The following is a 20,513-nucleotide window of genomic DNA, read 5'->3' as shown; positions in this document are numbered from 1 at the left end:
TTGGAACCCCATCTGGTTATTACTCATTTTCCTTTGCCTACACATACTGTACACTAACAGTCTGGCCTATTCTTTACACATTATCCTTTTTCCTTTACCACCTGACAACACTAAGGTAACTGAAAAATTCTTTACTCAAGTGGTTAACTACTCCACTGTAATTGTTCAGTGGCTAGTTTCCATATAGTAAGTGTAAAAGAGACACTTTAGCTACGGTAAGAAGCTTTTCTAGGACGACACTCTAAAATTGAACCATTGTTCTTTAGACTGGGTAGTGCTAAAGCCTCTGTACCATGCTCTTGCTCTGTCTTGGATTAGATTTCTCTTAAATTAGGATACACTCAGGTACACTTCTATCTGTTTCTTCATTTTCTTTCCTCACTGGGCTCTTTTCCCCTTTTGGAGACTGTTGGCTTATAGGATCCTGTTTTCCCAACTTGAGTTGTAGGTTAGGTAGTAATAATAATAATTAAAAAGTTTTCGTTGATATAAGGAAAATATACTGAATACCTATTTTATCAAACGTTGTTATTGTTGAATTACTCAGCAGGTATAACAATAATTTAACCAGTTTGTTCTCACCTGGAAATTGCACCAAGATGGGCAAAGAAGAAAAGGTATAATTCTTTACTTCAGTTGTTCTATGTAAAGCAATAAATCTTACTTCAATTACTCTTTACCATCAAATAATATTCAATTTCAATTATACTAGTAGTTCCTATGCATATACAGTACAAGCCTTTAGCCCTTTAAAATAGGGAAAGGTCTAAGGATGCGGGCACACCGAGAAGCCCCACCTGTCTGTCAGTTGGAAGACTTTCACTTTTGGCCGCAATGAGTATTGACTTGCTGTTGCTCCATGAACAAGGGCTTTTATCTTTTTCATTTTCTTTACAGGAAGTAAATACTGGCTGTTGGTGTCTGTGATGAATGAAAAGGGTGGATGTTACAACCAGTTTATGGCAAAACTGGCTGTTGATTCACACACTGTGTTTGCAGGCTTATGTTTTAAAGGGGAAAATGAGAGCCAAATCTTATGCAGTGTCTGTTTTGACAACGCCCAAGAACATAATGATGAAGTCTTTTACTTCTTTCTTTCCCTCATCGAGTTTGACTGCTTTTGTATATGCCCCCGGCTCTGTCCCTTGGAGTATCTTGCGATCTGCATTGGCGTGTTTTTAGGGTTCTGGTGGTGTGTGGGGTTCCTCCCATTGATTGCCGTACCCTGTAGAAGGGCAAGAAACACGTATGTTGCTGTGCATATGGCTAACAATGAGGCTTGGGCCTCCTAGGGTGTGGCAGGTAGTCCCTTTAAGGGAGCTGGTAGCTCACCCACTCCGTTCCCAGTACAGTACCAGTCTCCTGTGATAGAGGGGGGGTAGGTGAGGTGACTGCAGTGGTTATTCTCCATTATCCGTTCTGTTAAGGTTCTGCGTTGCTTAAGCACTGGTAGAGCCAAGAAAGAGCTGTCAAGGAACACGATCTCTTATGGCTTCTTAAGATTATCTGTAAAATGTACACCTCAATTTCCGAGTGTTGAGGTACCAGCTAAAACCAGGACTCATGATGTCATGGGCATAGACCCCACCTTGCCTTTAAAGAGGAATCTCCCAGTCAGCCAGGTGTTGAAAGCTGGGGTATGCAAATGCTTAACAACCTTCAGTCTTCTGCCAACAGGTTTATACCCACAAATCACGACGCTTTTGTGCTTGGCTACTCAGGTAGTTGCATAGCTAGCCCATCTCCCACACAGGACTGGAAGCATATTATCTATGGTAATGCATGGATGGAAGTCTGGAATGAAAGGTAAAATGACTGGCTCTTCTCCATGTTTTCTTTCCCTTCTCTTGGGGGACGAAGTGATCGAACTATCACTTGATGAAGCTGACTTGATGCCTGTAAGTTTACACTTCTGAGCCCCATTTTTTAGATTCTAGAGATCCTCCTTAGGCAAGGGGGAAGATAGTGGAATATACACCAACCCAATTATCATACAGCAAGTATACTGTATTATTCTGGACCCCATTCTCCTTAGGGGAAAAGTATCCCTCCTTTGACTGCCTACCAATCTTGTACAGTATATTCATCCATATGATGCAGACTGACATTTCCAGGGAAGATAAAGGAACAACCAGTTTGGTTTTATGGTGAATTTCAACCAACAAATCCTTGAATCTCTCTATTTTAAAGATTGCTGAAGACATTTCTTCAGGTTCATATAGCTAGGAAAAATACATATTACTTTTAAAAACTTTATATAATATAGATTTCTTTTTTACTCATTTCAATAGAATCTAATATTCTCTGCAGTGGATAACAGGTGGACATTTAGTTGTGATTTGAAATAAATTTTTTGGAGATACCAGAGTACACCATTTATTTTTTCTAATTTACTTTTTTATCCCTTTAAAGTAACGATTATTTTTTTAAGAATATAAGGGACTATGGAGACCTTAGAATACTTTTTCTTAGCTTTGCATAATGTAAGAAATTAGTTCATGATTTCGATTTACTTTAGAAAATAGGCTCTGTAACTGGTTTTGTAAATGTTAAATGAATTTTAGATTTAATGATGTGTGCTAATCTGTTAAATCTTCCCCTACAGAGGTGTTGAAGAAAACGGAGCTTGATTTGAAGATGATAAACAGAGGATAAGGACTTTGCTTCTACTTGGTCACAAAAAACCAACACTGATTTGTTACAAAAGCTGTTTTTGGTGAGTACAGTAGTTTAAATGATAAACTTCACGGTCATTTATTTAATCTTTTTTATTCTTTTCTTTTACACACTACTACAAAGAAATTTAATTCTTCGCTATCATCCCATTGTCCTCTGATGGTTCGAATGTCAAGTGATTCGTCTGTAGTCAAAAAGCCCACAAGTTGTCTTCTTCAATGACCCTCTTATCCACAGTCTCTTCAATGACTCTTATCTGCAGTCAGTTTTCTCTCTCAACTTGGATTTAATGGCTTGTTCTTATTCTTTATTGCTTCAGGTCATTTTTTTCATTCTTAATTTGAATATTTTATTATTTCAAAACTTTTAGTAGTCTACTTTTTGCCATCGAAAATGTTTAGTATTTTTTAGTTGTTGATTGTTGGACCCAGCATTGTTGCATTTTATCCATTTTGAATTTTTTGGTCTTTTTAATTGATTTCCAATTTTATACAGAAGTTTTTAAACATTTATTAGTCGTATATTTTTTTCTGACCTTGGAAAATGTTATATTTGGTTTTGTGTTAGTTTGTTTTGCCTGAAATAAAAAAACAATTATTTTTTTAGTTTTCTGTTTTAGACAGGGTTGTTTCCTAACTTTGGAGTTTTAGTTTTCTGTTTTAAACCTTATTTTTTTAGTTTTCTGTTTTAGACAGGGTTGTTTCCTAACTTTGGAGTTTTAGTTTTCTATTTTAAACCTTATTTTTTTAGTTTTCTGTTTTAGACAGCGTTGTTTCCTAACCTTGGAGTTTTAGTTTTCTGTTTTAAACAGTGCGTGTTTGTTTTCCTAACCTTGAACTTGTTTTAGGTGTTTTCTGTTGTTGGTTTTCCTACATTGAACTTGTTTTAGTTGTTTTCTGTTTTATTTTTTAGATTGTTTTACCATGTTTTAGTTTTCTGCTTTATAAATGGGTTTGTTTAACCTTGGAGTTTTAAAAACATGTTTTAGTTTTCTGTTTTAAACAGAGAAGTTTCCTAACCTTGGAGTTTCAGTTTTATGTTTTAAACAGGTTTGTTTCCTAAGCTTGGGAGTTTTCTGTTGTAAACAGAGAACTTTGTTACCTTGAACATGTTTTAGTTGCTTTCTGTCAGTTTTCTGTTTTTTTAACTTTTCTTAACCCTGAATTTTTTTTAATTGTTGTATTGTTTTACCCTGAATAGTTTTTTAGCATGAGTTTTTAAACAAGTTTTAGTTGTTTTCTGTTCATTTTACCTTTTTTTGTTTTACCTTGAATATTTAGTATTCCAGTTTTACAGGATTTGTTTTGGTTGATTTCTATTCTACCTTTCTTTGTTCTGGTTTTCCCAGATTCACAGCTTTTTAGTTTTCCTTTTTGAAATCTTTGTTCTGGTTTTCCCAGATTCACTGCTTTTTTAGTTTTCCTTTTTGAAAAGTGAATTTTTTTTTGGTTTTCCCAGATTCACTGCTTTTTAGTTTTCCTTTTCGGGAATTTTTTTTTTTTGGTTTTCCCAGATTCACTGCTTTTTAGTTTTCCTTTTTGAAAAGTGAATTTTTTTGGTTTTCCATTATTACTTGTTTTGTTTTAGTTAATTTCTGTTTACAAAGTTTTTTGGTATTCTTGTTTTCTGTTTTCCCTTGAAAAGTTGTGGTTTTTCCAGCTATTTGGTCCTTGAAATTACCTTGAAAAGTTGTGGTTTTTCCAGCTATTTGGCCCTTGAAATCCAGCTATTTGGCCCTTGAAAAGTTGGGGTTTTTCCTGCTATTTGGTCCTTGAAAAGTTGTGGTTTTTCCTGCTATTTGGTCCTTGAAAAGTTGTGGTTTTTCCTGCTATTTGGTCCTTGAAAAGTTGTGGTTTTTCCTGCTATTTGGTCCTTGAAAAGTTGTGGTTTTTCCTGCTATTTGGTCCTTGAAAAGTTGTGGTTTTTCCTGCTATTTGGTCCTTGAAAAGTTGTGGTTTTTCCAGCTATTTGGTCCTTGAAATCAAAGCTTGTAACTTGGTTTAACGGTTTTATTCTGGCATTTTTATTTTTTTTTTATCAGTTTTGTATTTTACTATTGTTTGAAAATTAAACATCTTTTTGACTAGAAATTATTCACATATTTGTTGTCATAAAAATGATTATCAAACTACCTTCAGTTGCTTTAAAGATATGACTTTTTACAGACGTTTTGCAAGAACCTCGGTTATCAGGACAAATTGTTAGTAACTTTAATTAATTTTTGGGTAATGTTAAAGGGATTATTATTACAATTTCAGAAGTGTTTAACTACAGAAGCAATGATTTATGAATGAAATAAATTACAGTACAAATGATATGTTATGATGGTACATGTTATGATGCAACTGAAGCCTTATTATTATTATTACTATCCAAGCTACAACCCTAATTGGAAAAGCAAGATGCTATTAGCCCAGGGGCTCCAATAGGGAAAAATAGCCCAGTGAGGAAAGGAAATAAGGAAACAAATAAATGAAGAGAGCAAATTAACAATAAATCATGCTAAAGAAAGTAATGTCAAAAGAGATATGTCATATATAAACTATTAACGTCAAAAACAAATATGTCATATATAAACTATAAAAAGACTCATGTCCGCCTGGTCAACAAAAAAGCATTTGCTCCAACTTTGAACTTCTACTGATTCAACTATCCGATTAGGAAGATCATTCCACAACTTGGTAACAGCTGGAATATTTTCTTCAATGTCGTTTCTTCTCTTCCAGATGGTTCCTGTTTATGAACTTCACTGCTTTGCCAAGGAGCCATGTAGTGGAATGAACTATCTTCAGCCGATTATTGTTTTCTTCCCGAAGAAGCCTTCCTGTTAAAGGTGGTAAGTTATATATTAGTTGACATACAAAAAGCCTGGATGTAAGTTAATAAAGAAAATTAAAATAATTGTTTTTCTTAGCCATAAAAACCAGAGTTGTTTATAAAACCACCTTTTAGTCAGACAAAATTGCCAATAATACATTTCAAGAGTCCCTCGACTAACTTAACTAAACAAACCAGTTTTGGATAACAATGAGAGGGGTAAGCATCCATGTGTGTTTGAGGGGCAAACACAAGAGATGCTTCTCTCTGTTCATCATATAGCTCAGTCCCACTACACTGCCACAAAGGTTTAGCAGCAGAAGTAGACAAGGCACTTGAAACTTTTACTTGATCTTGAAAGTCGTTCAATCAAATGGTGACAACGCAACTGGGAAGAGATATCACCTGGTCATACTATCATGGAGTGTGTGTTGGCACTTGAACTTGTTCTTGAAAGTCGTTCAGTCCAGTGGTGACGATGCAACTGGGAAGAGATATCACCTGGTCATACTATCATGGAATGTGTTAAGTTCCCAGGGAGAGGCAAGGCCCAAGCACCTTTCCAGGAACAGAAAGACACCGAAGGAAATCATCCTTCTGCTTCACACACTGCAGCAGTAAAACTTCTGACGGTGCACATCAACGTCCAAGGATTGGCAACCTCCTTAGGATTATGTTGCTGACGTCACACTGCCACATGATGATTATTACTAGCTAAGGTATAACCCTAGTTGGAAAAGAAAGATGTTATAAGCCAAAGGGCTCCAACAGGGAAAAGTACCCCAGTGAGGAAAGAAAACAATGAAATAAACGATACAAGTAGTAATGAGCAATCAAAATTAAATGACTTAAAAATGGTAACATCATCAAAACATATAGGTCATATATGAACTATAAAAACTTATGTCTGCCTGCTCAACATAGGCGAGGGAATAGACAGAGAATAGGAATGCTTTATACAGTTGAAAGAATGTAGTTATTGGCAGGTTGCACAGGAAACTATCATACAGCCTACAGTAATCGATAAGCCACTGAACATTAATCCTTTCTTCTAAATACTATATCCTTATCAGAAAAGATTTAACAGCTATTTCCAGCTTCACTGAAACTAGGAATGAATTTAAAATTTGATTAATAGCATTACTAGGAATTACCTAAACAAAATAGACTTAAGATTAGTAGCATGATGTATGCAAAAGATTAGAGACTTTTAATTCAAAGAGACTACTAATTCATCTTTATTTGGACCAATTACAGTGTATTATCAAAACAGGGAATGAACCAAATAACGAGAAGATTTCATATAAAGAAATGCTATACTGTACTGCAGATTTACCAATGATTGTAGAATAAATTTCAAAAGTAATTTTTATTTTCCTTAACTATACAAAAGCCAAGTCCTTTAATAGGCGTATACTTTCAGCAAAGCTTGATCTTGGTTGTTAAAATCTATAACGAGGTGTCTGTAGTTAATGCCTGGTGACAATGAAGCCCTGACTCCTAATTCCTAATTAGCCACTAGGTTACAACCATGGCCTGGTATGCAGTCAAGGGAAGAACCTATATCTGTGAGGGGGATATGCCGTCTACATGTAGGGTCATACGAGAACATGGGTGCATACACATCTATTCACCCCCTCATTAGGAAAGATGGGAGAGGAGCTTCTAAACAAACTTACTACTTGGAAAAGATGCTTGATCATGTGGACCTCAACCTACATTCATTGTCTGGTCCAGCATATAACATAGTGATTACTGCATCCCAAGGAAGGGGAAGATAAGTTAATAAGGCCACTTGACATTACCTCTCATTCTGGAGTAACATCACGACTTATGCAAGGCGAGATGCCTCTTGTCCCGTGGGTAAGCTTGATTTACTGACCTGACCTGCTGAGCCCCTATTATTATTACTATCATCATTACTAGCCCAGCTATAACACTCGTCTGAAATGCAGAATGTGCACTCTCACGAGAAGGTAAACGAAGAGGTGAGGGTTCACTTCTGCAGGAGGGACCTGCTGTAGAAGGGCACAGTCCAGTAGGAGAATAAACTAGGCTACGAGTAAACACGCGAGTGCTCTCTCCTGTAGGAGCATGAGAACACACAGGAGAGAACTCACGGGCGCTTGAGCAAGCCAAGGTAGAGGCACATACCTAGTAGTGCTCTAATGGGCATGCAAACAGCCGAGGGTGAAGGAGTGTGAGCGAAAACAAAGCAGGCGCAGGAGCACGAGCACAAACACAAGTAATGCAAGGTTACACATGCATAAATTAGCATGTTAGTTGGTGCACATAAGCATGTAAGGAAGTGCTTGTCATAAGTAAAAGGAGCACTCTCAAGTATCCTCTGCATTGTCTCGTCTTATTTTCCGTCTTTGGTGAAGCAAGTCCATGGGACAGTACTGTCTCTCCCATGAGGAGAGATACGGTAGCGTAACATACGCAACTCCTATCGATCAGTCTTCTAGGCCTTGGTCAAAAAAAGAAGAAAAGAAAGGTGGAACACTTCCATCCTGACTGGAAGTGAGTGAAGAGACGACCTTGTCTGGCATCCTGGCTGATGCCGAAGACACACTGAGGAAAGAGATCCTAGGTACTCTATGAAGAGGCAGCACTATCAGGAGATATGTTGCTAGAACCTTCTGTACACAAGAAAATTCCGACAATATGAAGGGCAGTAACCTTCCCTTTCAACTCGGCAGCAGTAGCTGCTACTATCACGCATAAGGAAATAAACAGTAACAGTAATGCTGTCAAACAGGAACAAGACACTATATGTGCAGGATACACAGACAACTGTCAGTCAGCTACAAATGTCTAGAAAACAGAAAAATCTTTCATCTTCAATAATATCCTTTGTATAAAAAAATTGCCAATAATTATCTAAAAGAAATAAAAGATTAAAAATATCAGTTGACAGCGCCAGGTGTACAGTACTTCTAATTTCCGGCAGATAAAGTGGCTATTCAGTATCACAGCAGACAAGGGAGGCTTCGTTATCACCAACCAGAAACTACAGACACCAGCTTTTTTTCAACATCTCAGTTCTAGCTACACTGAATGCATAACCCTATTAGAAAACGAAGATTTGTATACAATACATGTAGAAACAAATACTATTGAAATGTACTAATAGTGGGAATCATATTTGCCAATGCAATTAAATTTTATGTTGGAGTGCCAAGGTCGCTAGTTTAAAAATGCACAAGCGTGTAACGTGAGATTAATGAATACTGTACGGAGTTTCGTTGAAATTCATTGGACTGAGGATTGTATATATTTAGAAGCTTCACTGAACAAAGTAAATATTAATCTACTTTCAATAGTATACAGTACAGTATTGTCATATTTGAAAAGTGGAGGAAATATGTTGCATAAAATTATATGTTTGAAAGTGAATGCAGTATGTATGTCATTGTGTGCATTGTGTAAAAAGGTAAAGTAGAAAATAAGAAAGCATCGGCTGATTTTCGTCCTCAAGAACCACAGACTCTTCTCCGTATTTGCTATGACAGAGCGAGCAAGCAAGCTAAGCATCAATTATTTATAAGTGCAAAGGAAATTGAGCAGTATGGAAGAAAAATTAATGCTTTGAGGGAAGAACTGAGGAGGAGAGTAGTTGAGAATGAAAGGTTGAGGAAGAAAAGTGAATAACTGAGGATGATAGGTTAAGAGAGGAAACAGTGAAAAGTTAACTGAAAATAGAAGAGATACTGTAATGGAGAAAGAACATAGGAAGTGAAGAAATTAGAAGGAAAGGAGATGCAGAAAAAGGAGAGAGAGACTCCTACATCAGCACGCAGGAAGTTGAACAAGGGTACTAAGAAAAGCAGAAGTCAAGAAATGCAAAGTTTTAATAAAATTACATGAAAGAAAAGTAAAAAACCCAGCCACTGAGGGGGACAAGCCAGCATCAACTTGGTGCCGGCCTCAAGCCCGGGTAAATGGGGAGAGTTGGCAGCAGGAAAAGCATCCAGCCATGAAAAATTAGCCAAAACCAATATGGCCAGTGGCGATAGTGAGATTAACCGGTGATGAAGTGTGGGACAGAGGTAGGTGGAGAACACTGGCCAGATACATCAACCCCACATAAAAGTGGGAAAAGATGTAGACACAGAAGAAGAAGAAAAGTAAAGTCAAAGTATTCACCAACAAATAAGAGATCAAATGGGTAAGGATAAGAAAGCAAATCAAAGAGAATTTAGGAAAAGTCTTTAAGATATCGTTACTACATAAAGTCCCTGATAGTACAGTGGTTTGAAGAGAAATTATTGGTAGTTTTGAAAAAAATAATTAGGAATGTACAAATTTGCCAGTTTTTCGGAAGGGAAATTAGCTTACCTTTTTACAACAATTATGCGTGCAGGTGAACAGTTATGAATCTGTGAGAGGTCGAGTGATCAGGTGAATATGAAAAGAGACAAAAACTAAGCTTGTAGCAGATAGAATTAGAAAAAATAAGACAAGACATGCATGCATAGACTGGAAACTTTATGAAAGCAGTACAGTAGTACCGTATGCAGTCAAGGATATAAAAGAACTTATGGCGTTGGTTCCAAATTCCTTTCCCACTGTACACGTCAATGTCCGAGTTTATCAATTTGTAAAGCATAAAATGAGATGTGTAAATGGAAAATTGTAATGGGATGGTGTGTTGGAAACAGTAGATCATGTAACCCAGTGAATGTCATAGCAATCTTTCTGGATAAATACTATGGGAATGAGAGCGAGAGAGAATGCGAATAATCAAATCCAGATTAAAATGTGATTTAGATGTAATAGCTTAGGTCAATAGAAGAATAATAATTTAGATGGTCACTAGATACTAAAGAAAATGCATCATGTGAATGAATGTTCTAAAAGTGTATTAAGCTATGCCATACAGCAAGAGTGGGTTTCACAGAGTAAGGGGAATGAAAATTGTGGTCAGAAAAGGATATTGTCCCAGGAAGCGCAAGGCTCCAAGAAGTAAATGTACATACTGGACATGGTTGGTCTGGTAGTGAATGTTTAGGAGAATGGTGAATATTTATCAAATTGAGAATCAATAAAGTAAAGGGAGCTGTAGTACGTTCCAGCATAGTGCTATATTACATATCCTTGTAGAAGGTAAGTAATTTGTCTCTCTGTGGAGAACACTACAGTACATCCCATCAATTAAAGGTCACAGGTCATTTGTAATTGGACAATTATCATTAATATTCACCATCATGGATAGAAACTTACCAGAATGAGTTTGAAGAAGTGAAAATTTGGAGAGGATATATAAATATTGATAGTGTAATTTTATCAATTTGAAAAGGAAAATGAGATATAATGATGCTGTGGAAATTAAAAGAACCTCATAAGCTTGAATATGATTAAGTGTGAGGAATGGAAGTAATGTGTGCATGGGAAAGAAAGAAAGGATAAACTACTATCTCACGGTACAGTATAAGTACTATACATCTGCCGAAGAATAATCTCGGTGAGTGTCAGGGCAAAGTTTCTGGATGGATACTAAGCAAATGAATGAGGAAACAGATCGTTGAAGTGTATACCAAGAATGCTAGAAAGGAGAGATATCAATCAATCAATATACCAAGGCACTTCCCCCAATTTTGGGGGGTAGCCGACACCAACAATGAAACAACAAAAAGGGGACCTCTACTCTCTATGTTCCTTCAGCCTAATCAGGGACTCAACCGAGTTCAGCTGGTACTGCTAGGGTGCCACAGCCCAACCTCCCACATTTCCACCACAGATGAAGCTTCATAATGCTGACTCCCCTACTGCTGCTACCTCCGCGGTCATCTAAGGCACCGGAGGAAGCAGCAGGGCCTACTGGAACTGCGTCACAATCGCTCGCCATTCATTCCTATTTCTAGCACGCTCTCTTGCCTCTCTCACATCTATCCTCCTATCACCCAGAGCTTTCTTCACACCATCCATCCACCCAAACCTTGGCCTTCCTCTTGTACTTCTCCCATCAACTCTTGCATTCATCACCTTCTTTAGCAGACAACCATTTTCCATTCTCTCAACATGGCCAAACCACCTTAACACATTCATATCCACTCTAGCCGCTAACTCATTTCTTACACCCGTTCTCTCCCTCACCACTTCGTTCCTAACCCTATCTACTCGAGATACACCAGCCATACTCCTTAGACACTTCATCTCAAACACATTCAATTTCTGTCTCTCCCTCACTTTCATTCCCCACGACTCCGATCCATACATCACAGTTGGTACAATCACTTTCTCATACAGAACTCTCTTTACATTCATGCCCAACCCTCTATTTTTTACTACTCCCTTAACTGCCCCCAACACTTTGCAACCTTCATTCACTCTCTGACGTACATCTGCTTCCACTCCACCATTTGCTGCAACAATAGACCCCAAGTACTTAAACTGATCCACCTCCTCAAGTAACTCTCCATTCAACATGACATTCAACCTTGCACCACCTTCCCTTCTCGTACATCTCATAACCTTACTCTTACCCATGAACAAATGTAACTGAATAAGTGACAAAAACTGTAATGTCAGAAAGAACAAAATTCATTGATTGAATGTGAAGCATACTAGAGTGGTAGGACCTAGTGATGCAAAACTACAAACAGAGTTTTGACAAAGGAAAAACTAATTTTTGGGGAGGTGCTCTGTGGTCTCCAATGACTTTCCTGTTCAAGGCTAGAACAGGGAATCCAATACAGCCCAATACCAAAAAAATATTGTTCCCCTGTTCTAGGGACAGTGCACCAACATGCAGAGTACAGACTCGGTGAATTATAGGGGAGACCTGCAGTTCAGGCCCATCATAACTTGCCACAACACTTCCAAATCTGCACATTGTCAATGACTGCTGAAGATATAAGAAAAGTAAATAAGAGGTTCAAAAATAGGAAGACAGAGGATATTACAAACCAGATGCTGCACTGGAGTGGTGATAAGTATGATTAAATGGCTATCAGGGTTTTTTAAATGCTAGCCTACAGGATGCAAAGTTGGTGAAAGAATGAATGAATATAAAGATAAAAGTGACTTGTAGGAATTATAGGGGCCAAATGTTACTTGATATACTAAGGAAGGTGTATGGTAGGATTTTGATTGCCAAAGGAAGAAGGTGAAAGAAGAATTGGTAAAGGGAGGAACTGTAGATTTTGAAGAGGGTGTGTGGATCATGTGTTGATTACAATTCAGTTTTGTGGAAAAGTAAAATTAGTAAAAAGCATTATGGCATACCAAAAAAAGATGATAAAAATTTATGAGGGTGTAATCTGGGTGGAAATGAGATTGCATGGTACTGTATACATTAAAAATAAAAGCTAGAAGAGTGAAAGTTTTCATGAAGCATGTAAGGGGAGTGTTGAGTGGGCAGAGTGACTGGTGTGGTAGTAAAGGAGATGTGAGGCTTAATAAGTCCGACTCCTTATCTTCATGGATGGAATTATGCAAAAAGTCAGGAGAGAGAAATGGATGCAAGTGCAACCACTACAGAGTACAATAACACCCAACTCTACATCAGGAATTTGTTCCAAGAGACAAGAAGCAAAGCAATTTTCGACACAAAATGGATTTCAGCCTTAAAAAGCTACTTCCGCATTTCCTATATACCTTATTGAACAGGAAAACGTTCTTGAAACCTGCTATCATTTTATAAAAAAAACAAATACCTACAGTTATAAGTTTCCATGTGAAGTACAGTACTGTACTTTTTAAAGCACCCAAGACATTTTAATAAAATACGTAGCAATGGTCCATGGATAGAGATAGCCCAGAAAGGAGGTAAATCAATGGAGGAATGCAGTAGAAAGATTGCTTCCTTGCTACTGCCTATGAGAAGGGAGAAGGTTAAGATTAAGAGTGAGACTTCATGTTGGCTATTGTCAGTAAAATAACTGATGGCGGTGGAACGAAACAAGAGCTTCTTGCTTGACACGTTACAGTTACACCACAAAGACAGAATTGCAAGAAGACAGAACGGGGCGAAATTAGACAGGATATATGCAATTAGAATGGAGACTTTAGGAAAGAAGACGTACTGTGTGGAAACAAAGATATAAATGACTGTAGGGTGTTGATAAAAAATTTCTTGGCTATTGTATTGAGCAATGTCTGTGTTTACCATTTAGAAAAGGATAAAATGAGATGGGTAAATGAATAATTTAAATGGGATGGCATGCAGGAAATAGTGGAAAATTGAGAGATTAAAATTTATATGAATGCAAGAAATGGATAGTGTATATATGAGAAAGTAAGGAGAAAAGTGTGTTTCATAATAGTGGGCATATAGACTTGTTCTTGAAAAGCAACCCCGTGAAAGTTGTGGCAATATTTCAGGAAGAATACTGTTGAATTGTAAGTGTCACTAATCAAAATGAGTACACTATACTGTATACCCAGAATTCTAGAACAGAAATAAGTATCATAAGATATACAAGAAAGGATAAAAGACAAACTGGAAGGGGTTTAAGATGTAATAAATTAGGTTTAAGGTGGTCACTCAGCACATGCTTCAGTTGCAGAGAGAAAGGGCATCGTGTGAATGAAAGTACGGAAGTGTAATAGGCTACACTATTTCACAGAATGGAAGGGGTGTGGACATTGTATTCAGCAAGGCCATTTTGTTAGGATGTGCTCGACTCTAAGGAGTGTATGTACAAACTAAAGCATGATTTGATCTGATAGGGATCAGCACAGCTCCAATAAGCAAACGTATAAACCGAGTTGATCTGGTGGTGAATGTGTGGGGAATGGGAAAAATAGAAACAGGAATGTCATGAGTGGATAGAAATACTGTAAGTATTTGAAGAAATATATAAAATGTTGCAAAACTTGAGTGGTAGAACAAGTAACTTCAGTTATTAAAATACGAAATGAGTGCGAGGGCAGAAAAATGTATTTTGAACCTAGAATAAGGGATTAAATGGAGCATAGGCAATATTTTGAGCAATGGGAATCTGACAAGAGTACAAGTGTACAAAAATCCGTCGAGTAAATGTACAGGTCCTGTTCTAGAACATGTTGTGTTGCAGAGGGCTACGTAATAGAGGAATGTAACATGCATATGTAAAAATTGCTTCGGTTTGAGATTGATAAATAGGGTGCAGTATTAAGTTTTATGCAACTTCATATATTAATCACTTTGATTTAGGTAAGCACTAAGATGTTGCTTTTTCAATAATACTGTACTATTACTAAGTGATAAGTGTATATAATATATTGTGTAAAATAAATATGATGGTCCGTTTCATGATTATCATTAACAGTAGAGTTAGTTCTCTTGCTTGAGGGTACACTCGGGCATACTATTCTATCTCGTTTCTCTTCCTCTTGTTTAGTTAAAGTTTTCATAGTTTATATTTGAAATATTTATTTAAATGTCATTGTTCATAAAATCTTTTTCCTTGTTTCCTTTCCTCACTGGGCTATTTTCCCTGTTGGGGCCTCTGAGCTTATAGCATTTTGCTTTTCCAACTAGGGTTGTAGCTTAGCAAGTAGTAATAATAATAATAATAATATGAAAGTAAATTGTGTGATCACATGCAATTGTAAAAACTGTTGAATAAAGAAAATATATCTTGTCCTCACAGCCCCAATCCCCACTATATCATGAATAGATTTTTAAAAGACAATCATCTATGGAAGTGAAGCATTGATATTAATCTGAGAAAGCGGTGGTGCTTAGTACGGATTAAGATATTTGAAAATCCATGTATAACAAAATGAATCTAATGATGACCAGAACAGGATTAATGAAAAATATGTAAACCACCAACAAAGTTGCATAGAATTATGTGGTTCAAGATAGTAAAGCCAACAGATGGTGTCAAGATGTGTGCTGGATTAACCCTTTTACCCCCAAAGGACGTACTGGTATGTTTCACAAAACTCATCCCCTTATCCCCATGGACGTACCGGTACGTCCTTGCAAAAAACTGCTATAATAAAAAAAAATTTTTCATTTTTTTGATAATTTTATGAGAAAATTCAGGCATTTTCCAAGAGAATGAGACCAACCTGACCTCTCTATGACAAAAATGAAGGCTGTTAGAGCAATTTAAAAAAAATATACTGCAAAATGTACTGGGGAAAAAATAACCCCTTGGGGGTTAAGGGTTGGAAATTTCCAAAGAGCCTGGGGGTAAAAGGGTTAACTAATGTTTATTAAGTGATTTTAAATCAAATATAAAGCAAATGATCAAGTAAATTAACCTGCTGGGACAGATGCACAGGTCTTAGAAGAGGCATTTCTGTTACAGTGGAATTCAAAGCAGGAAGCAAGAGGGCCTTACAGAAAAGTAGCAGCATCATAAAAGAAATTGTCTGCACCAAAGATCCTATTATATAATGTCCAATTAGCAGAGAAAGGAAAACCATATGCAATATGGCCTATATTACTCTGTAATGCAGAAACACAGGCTGCCGTATTGAGGAAAATAGAACGCATTTTGTTAGGGGTGGTGCTATGGTTGCTATGGGTCAACTATTATATTTAACACTAAGATGTGCAGGTATTATATGTGAAAGGCACAATTGTATGTTCATAATTACCCCATGATAGATATGAACATATGAAAATGTATGACCCGTGGTGATGAATGAACGTGACAGCCTAAGCCAACATCTAGTAAAAGATATAAGTACTGTATTATTATTATTATTATTAAATGCTAAGCTACAACCCTAGTTGGAAAAGCAGGATGCTATAAGCCCAGGGGCCCCAACAGGGAAAATAGCTCAGTGAGGAAAGGAAGCAAGGAAAAATAAAATATTTTAAGAATAGTAACATTTAAATAAATATTTCCTATATAAACAATAAAAACTTCAACAAAACAAGAGAAAGAGAAACTAGATACAACAGTGTGCCTGAGTGTACCCTCAAGCAAGAGAACTCTAACCCAAGACAGTGGAAGGCCATGGTACAGAGGCTATAGCACTACCCAAGACTAGAGAACAATGGTTTGATTTTGGAGTGTCCTTCTCCTAGAAGAGCTGCTTACCATAGCTAAAGAGTCTCTTCTACCCTAACCAAGAGGAAAGTAGCCACTGAACAATTACATTGCCGTAGTTAACCCCTTGGGTGAAGAAGAATTGTTTAGTAATCTCAGTGTTGTCAGGTGTATGAGGACAGAGGAATATCTGTAAAGAATAGGCAAGACTATTCGGTGTCTGTGTAGGCAAAGGGAAAGAACCGTAACCAGAGAGAAGGATCCAATATGGTACTGTCTGGCCAGTCAAAGGACCCCCTAACTCTCTAGCGGTAGTATGTATAATTGTACACCAACTTTGAACTTACGCACACTGTTATAAAAATACATCATGCAATAGATCATCAAAGTCTGCATATTCAATTCTTATAAAAAAAAGGAGAACAAGAACATGGTGTATAGCACGTGTTTCATACATGATCGTACACTAACGTTAATTTTTTTCCCTCTCGCTCTCCCCTGCTCTAATAATATAAACCTGTTTAAGTTTGCTATCAAACGTCTTGTTTGGTTTGAATTTTGTCATTTTTGTTCGCAACTATCTGTATATTAGCTCACCGTCTTGTTGAATAGACTATCACATGCATCTCTCCCCTCTGTAAGAACCTAACAGTTACATTGCCACATAAGCAACCCAAACCAAACTGTACCACCACCGTTATCAAAGTCGTGTTCCATTTTTCTTGACTGAGCAGCCAATGTCCCAAGGCCATATTGCATAAGGCTTTCCCTTTTTTATTAATACTGTACAACATTATATAAGAGGACTTTGGGAGAGACTATTTCTCCATGTTAATGCCTCTCGACTTGACTCCTGCTTCACAATTCAGTGTAACAGAAATGCTCTACCTCTTCTAACACCTATTCATCTGTCCAAACAGAAATTGTTCCTTTGGAATAAAGATTTCAAAACAAAATGTCCTTAAGTCATATGGAAACAGACTTGAAACCCAGCAGCCTAATGTTGTGGATAAGACATTTGAAGAGCAGTATGAGGATGAAAGCGTAAGAGAATGAAAATATATTGCACGAGTACATGCTGTCAAGACCGGAGTGAAGAGATATGATTGCAAAGTCTAAGAGGGATATAAGATGAAAAGGCAGATTGAAGGGTATTTCAAGAACAACATGGGTAAGAAGAATAAGTAAGGTGGTCAATGGGTATCTGTTTTGGCTCCGGCAAAGTAGATCAGCGAGTGAAAGATTGTTACAGAAGTCAAATTACGGTAAATGTTTCATGAATACTGGATTAGATCACATAGCAAGTATGTGGAGTGCTGTAATCATGGTCCAAAGAATCATTTTTCTAAAATAGGTTAGGCTTTAAGAAGCCAATGTACATGTTGTGGAATGGAAGGTCACGTGGAGTGTGTGTGTATATAGTTAACCCTTTTACTCCCAAAGGACGTACTGGTACGTTTCACAAAACTCATCCCTTTACCCCCATGGACGTACCGGTACGTCCTTGCGAAAAAATGCTATGAAATTTTTTTTTTCATATTTTTGATAATTTTTTGAGAAACTTCAGGCATTTTCCAAGAGAATGAGACCAACCTGACCTCTCTATGATAAAAATTAAGGCTGTTAGAGCAATTTAAAAAAAAATTTACTGCAAAATGTGCTGGGGAAAAAATAACCCCTTGGGGGTTAAGGGTTGGAAATTTCCAAAGAGCCTGGGGGTAAAAGGGTTAAGATGTGAAAAAGAGAATGTCAGGAATTGATTAAAAATGAAGTTTGGTAGACCTGGGTATAAAAAGTGTTTGAAGAGATGCATCCTATACTTGAAAAGACTGCATACTGTACTCAAAAGATGAAAATGGTTTCACATGTAATGTAGTGATTGAGATGACAATATAAAAGATAATACTGTAGTATAAGTTGGAACGCAGCTTTGATTGACAGCCTCACGACTTGGGTAGGTATTACGTAGCGTTTTTAAAACAATACTATTATTATCTGCAAAACAGGGGTAATACTTAGTATAAAATTTGTATAAAGCAAGGTTTCAAGATCATTACAGTATTTAAGGTAAAACTAAGTGTACTAAAGTGCCTGTTTGTTAATGGGTACTTGTGTAAAATAAAGGTGACAATGGATCAATTGACGGTTTAGAGTTCAAGAAATATGGTGAAATAAATGGGTATTTTGTTTAACTTCACCATGAATTTCTGGGTACAGTAGGAACTCTTTGTTGGTATATGAGGGTAAGAAGAGATTTAGAAAATATGAAGTGGAATGAACATGAAAACTACAAAATATAAAAGTTACAATGAATTAAAAAAAATGCATCTGCTAACCAGAGGAGAAGACTAGCTGTAGGCACGATAGACGAGTTAGGCAATCAAGAGTAAAGAGAAGAAACATATGGCTATTACAAAACAGGAAGTTGTTCAAAAAATATTTGGGAAACTAAAAATAGCTTTAGAAATTTCCAAAGAATGCAGCTTAGTGTAAAGAGTTACGAACAACTGGACCTGAATAAATAATGGAGGTTAACTCGGTTGAGTCCCTGGTTAGGCTGGGAGGAACGTAGAGAGTAGAGGTCCCCCTTTTTGTTTTGTTTCATTGTTGATGTCGGCTACCCCCAAAATTGGGGGAAGTGCCTTTGGTATATGTATGTATGTATGTATGTCCTGTATCTATGCCGTTTCACAATTTATTCTTGTTCAATACATACAGGTATTCTATTAGTTGAATGAGGAGTGGAGAATAGAAGTTGTTGCATGGTTTGAAAAGGTTAGTATGACCGATAATATTTATAGAAGTGACTGTTGAGAAGGATGATGCGGTCTCGAGTAAAGTGGCCTTAAAGTGGCCTCTAGAGCAAATATGTCTTCATGCTGACGTGGTAAGTGCAAAATATATTTGGAAAGTTTCAAATGCTATATTACCGTAAGAGATTTACCAATGTGTGTAGACTAAGTGAGTAAGAGTGGAGACAAATGTACAGTATAGCTAAATCTAAAAGCGAAAAGCATGTCAAATTTATTTAAAAGTTGAGGAATAAATTATCTATTTTAAGTTCATTAGATTAAATATTGTATACATTAAGTAGATTTATTAAGTTAAAAATGTAAATAAGTTTTTTTAACAAGACTACTTTTACTATGAAAAGTGGAGGTTAATATACTTTAAGAAAATAGTACTGTAAGAGAGTCAATTTCAAAATTATTATTGATGGTAAAACAGTGTATGAATGGAACTGGGTAACCATGTAAATAGAAAAAATAAATAAATGTATGATTACTTCTGATCCCTATAAATTCCAATCCTGCTATTTTCCATGTTGGAGCACCTGGGCTTATAGCATCCTGATTTTCCAACTAGGGTTGTAGCTTGGCAAGAATTAATAATTATAAATATAATACATCAGACCTAACGTGGGCATCACTCATTGGGCTCTGACTCGACTGGGTCCATAAAGGATAGTGTGTGAGTGAGGTTAGACTTTACAGTTTGGAAGTGTGGCATGGATGATAAATTGAAATTTTTGAGAAATTAACTAAGGAGGAGAAAAAATAAGGATGAAATATTTGGGAAGGAAAACAAGCACTGAGGAGGTTAGTGAAAGGGATAAAAAACAGAAGAGGTTCCCTGAAAACCTCAAAGGAAATAATGAAAGATACGATAGTATACATTAAGAAAATGTTTAGAATTGAAGGTGCAAAAAAAGACGGAAATAATGAAAGCAAGGATTGCATACATTAATAAAATGTGATGAATTGAGGGTGCACAAAAAGAAGACAGAAATAATGAAAGAAAGGATAGCACACATTAAGAAAATGTTTAGAATTCAAGGTACAGAAAAAGATGGAAATATTGAAAGAAAGGATTGCATACATTAAGAAAATGTGAAAAATTGAAGGTGCAGAAAATGAAAAAGAAATAATGAAAGAAAGGATAGGATAGTATACATTAAGAAAATGTTTAGAATTGAAGGTGCATAAAAAGAGGGAAATAATGAAAGAAAGGTTAGCACACATTAAGAAAATGTTTAGAATTGAAGGTGCATAAAAAGAGGGAAATAATGAAAGAAAGGTT

The 20,513-nt window shown here is 36.6% G+C and overlaps 2 long non-coding RNA genes across 2 annotated transcripts in view; one reads left to right on the top strand and one right to left on the bottom strand.

The window, feature by feature from the left end:
* The first annotated feature begins 821 nt into the window (after positions 1-821).
* Positions 822-5,577, top strand: LOC137637101 (uncharacterized). Its single transcript, XR_011043390.1, has 2 exons — positions 822-2,716; positions 5,403-5,577. It is a non-coding gene; the product is annotated as an uncharacterized lncRNA (long non-coding RNA).
* LOC137637100 (uncharacterized) overlaps positions 5,369-20,513 on the bottom strand; it is a 39,559-nt gene continuing 24,414 nt past the window's right edge. The window contains exon 4 of the long non-coding RNA XR_011043389.1: positions 5,369-5,500. This is a non-coding gene — a long non-coding RNA (uncharacterized lncRNA). The remainder of the gene's footprint in view (positions 5,501-20,513) is intronic.

This window comes from Palaemon carinicauda, unplaced genomic scaffold (assembly GCF_036898095.1).
Source record: "Palaemon carinicauda isolate YSFRI2023 unplaced genomic scaffold, ASM3689809v2 scaffold534, whole genome shotgun sequence".
In the NCBI taxonomy this organism is placed as follows: domain Eukaryota; kingdom Metazoa; phylum Arthropoda; class Malacostraca; order Decapoda; family Palaemonidae; genus Palaemon; species Palaemon carinicauda.
The sequence above is the reverse complement of the archived record's forward strand: the minus strand, read 5'-3'. Positions and strand labels throughout refer to the sequence as shown.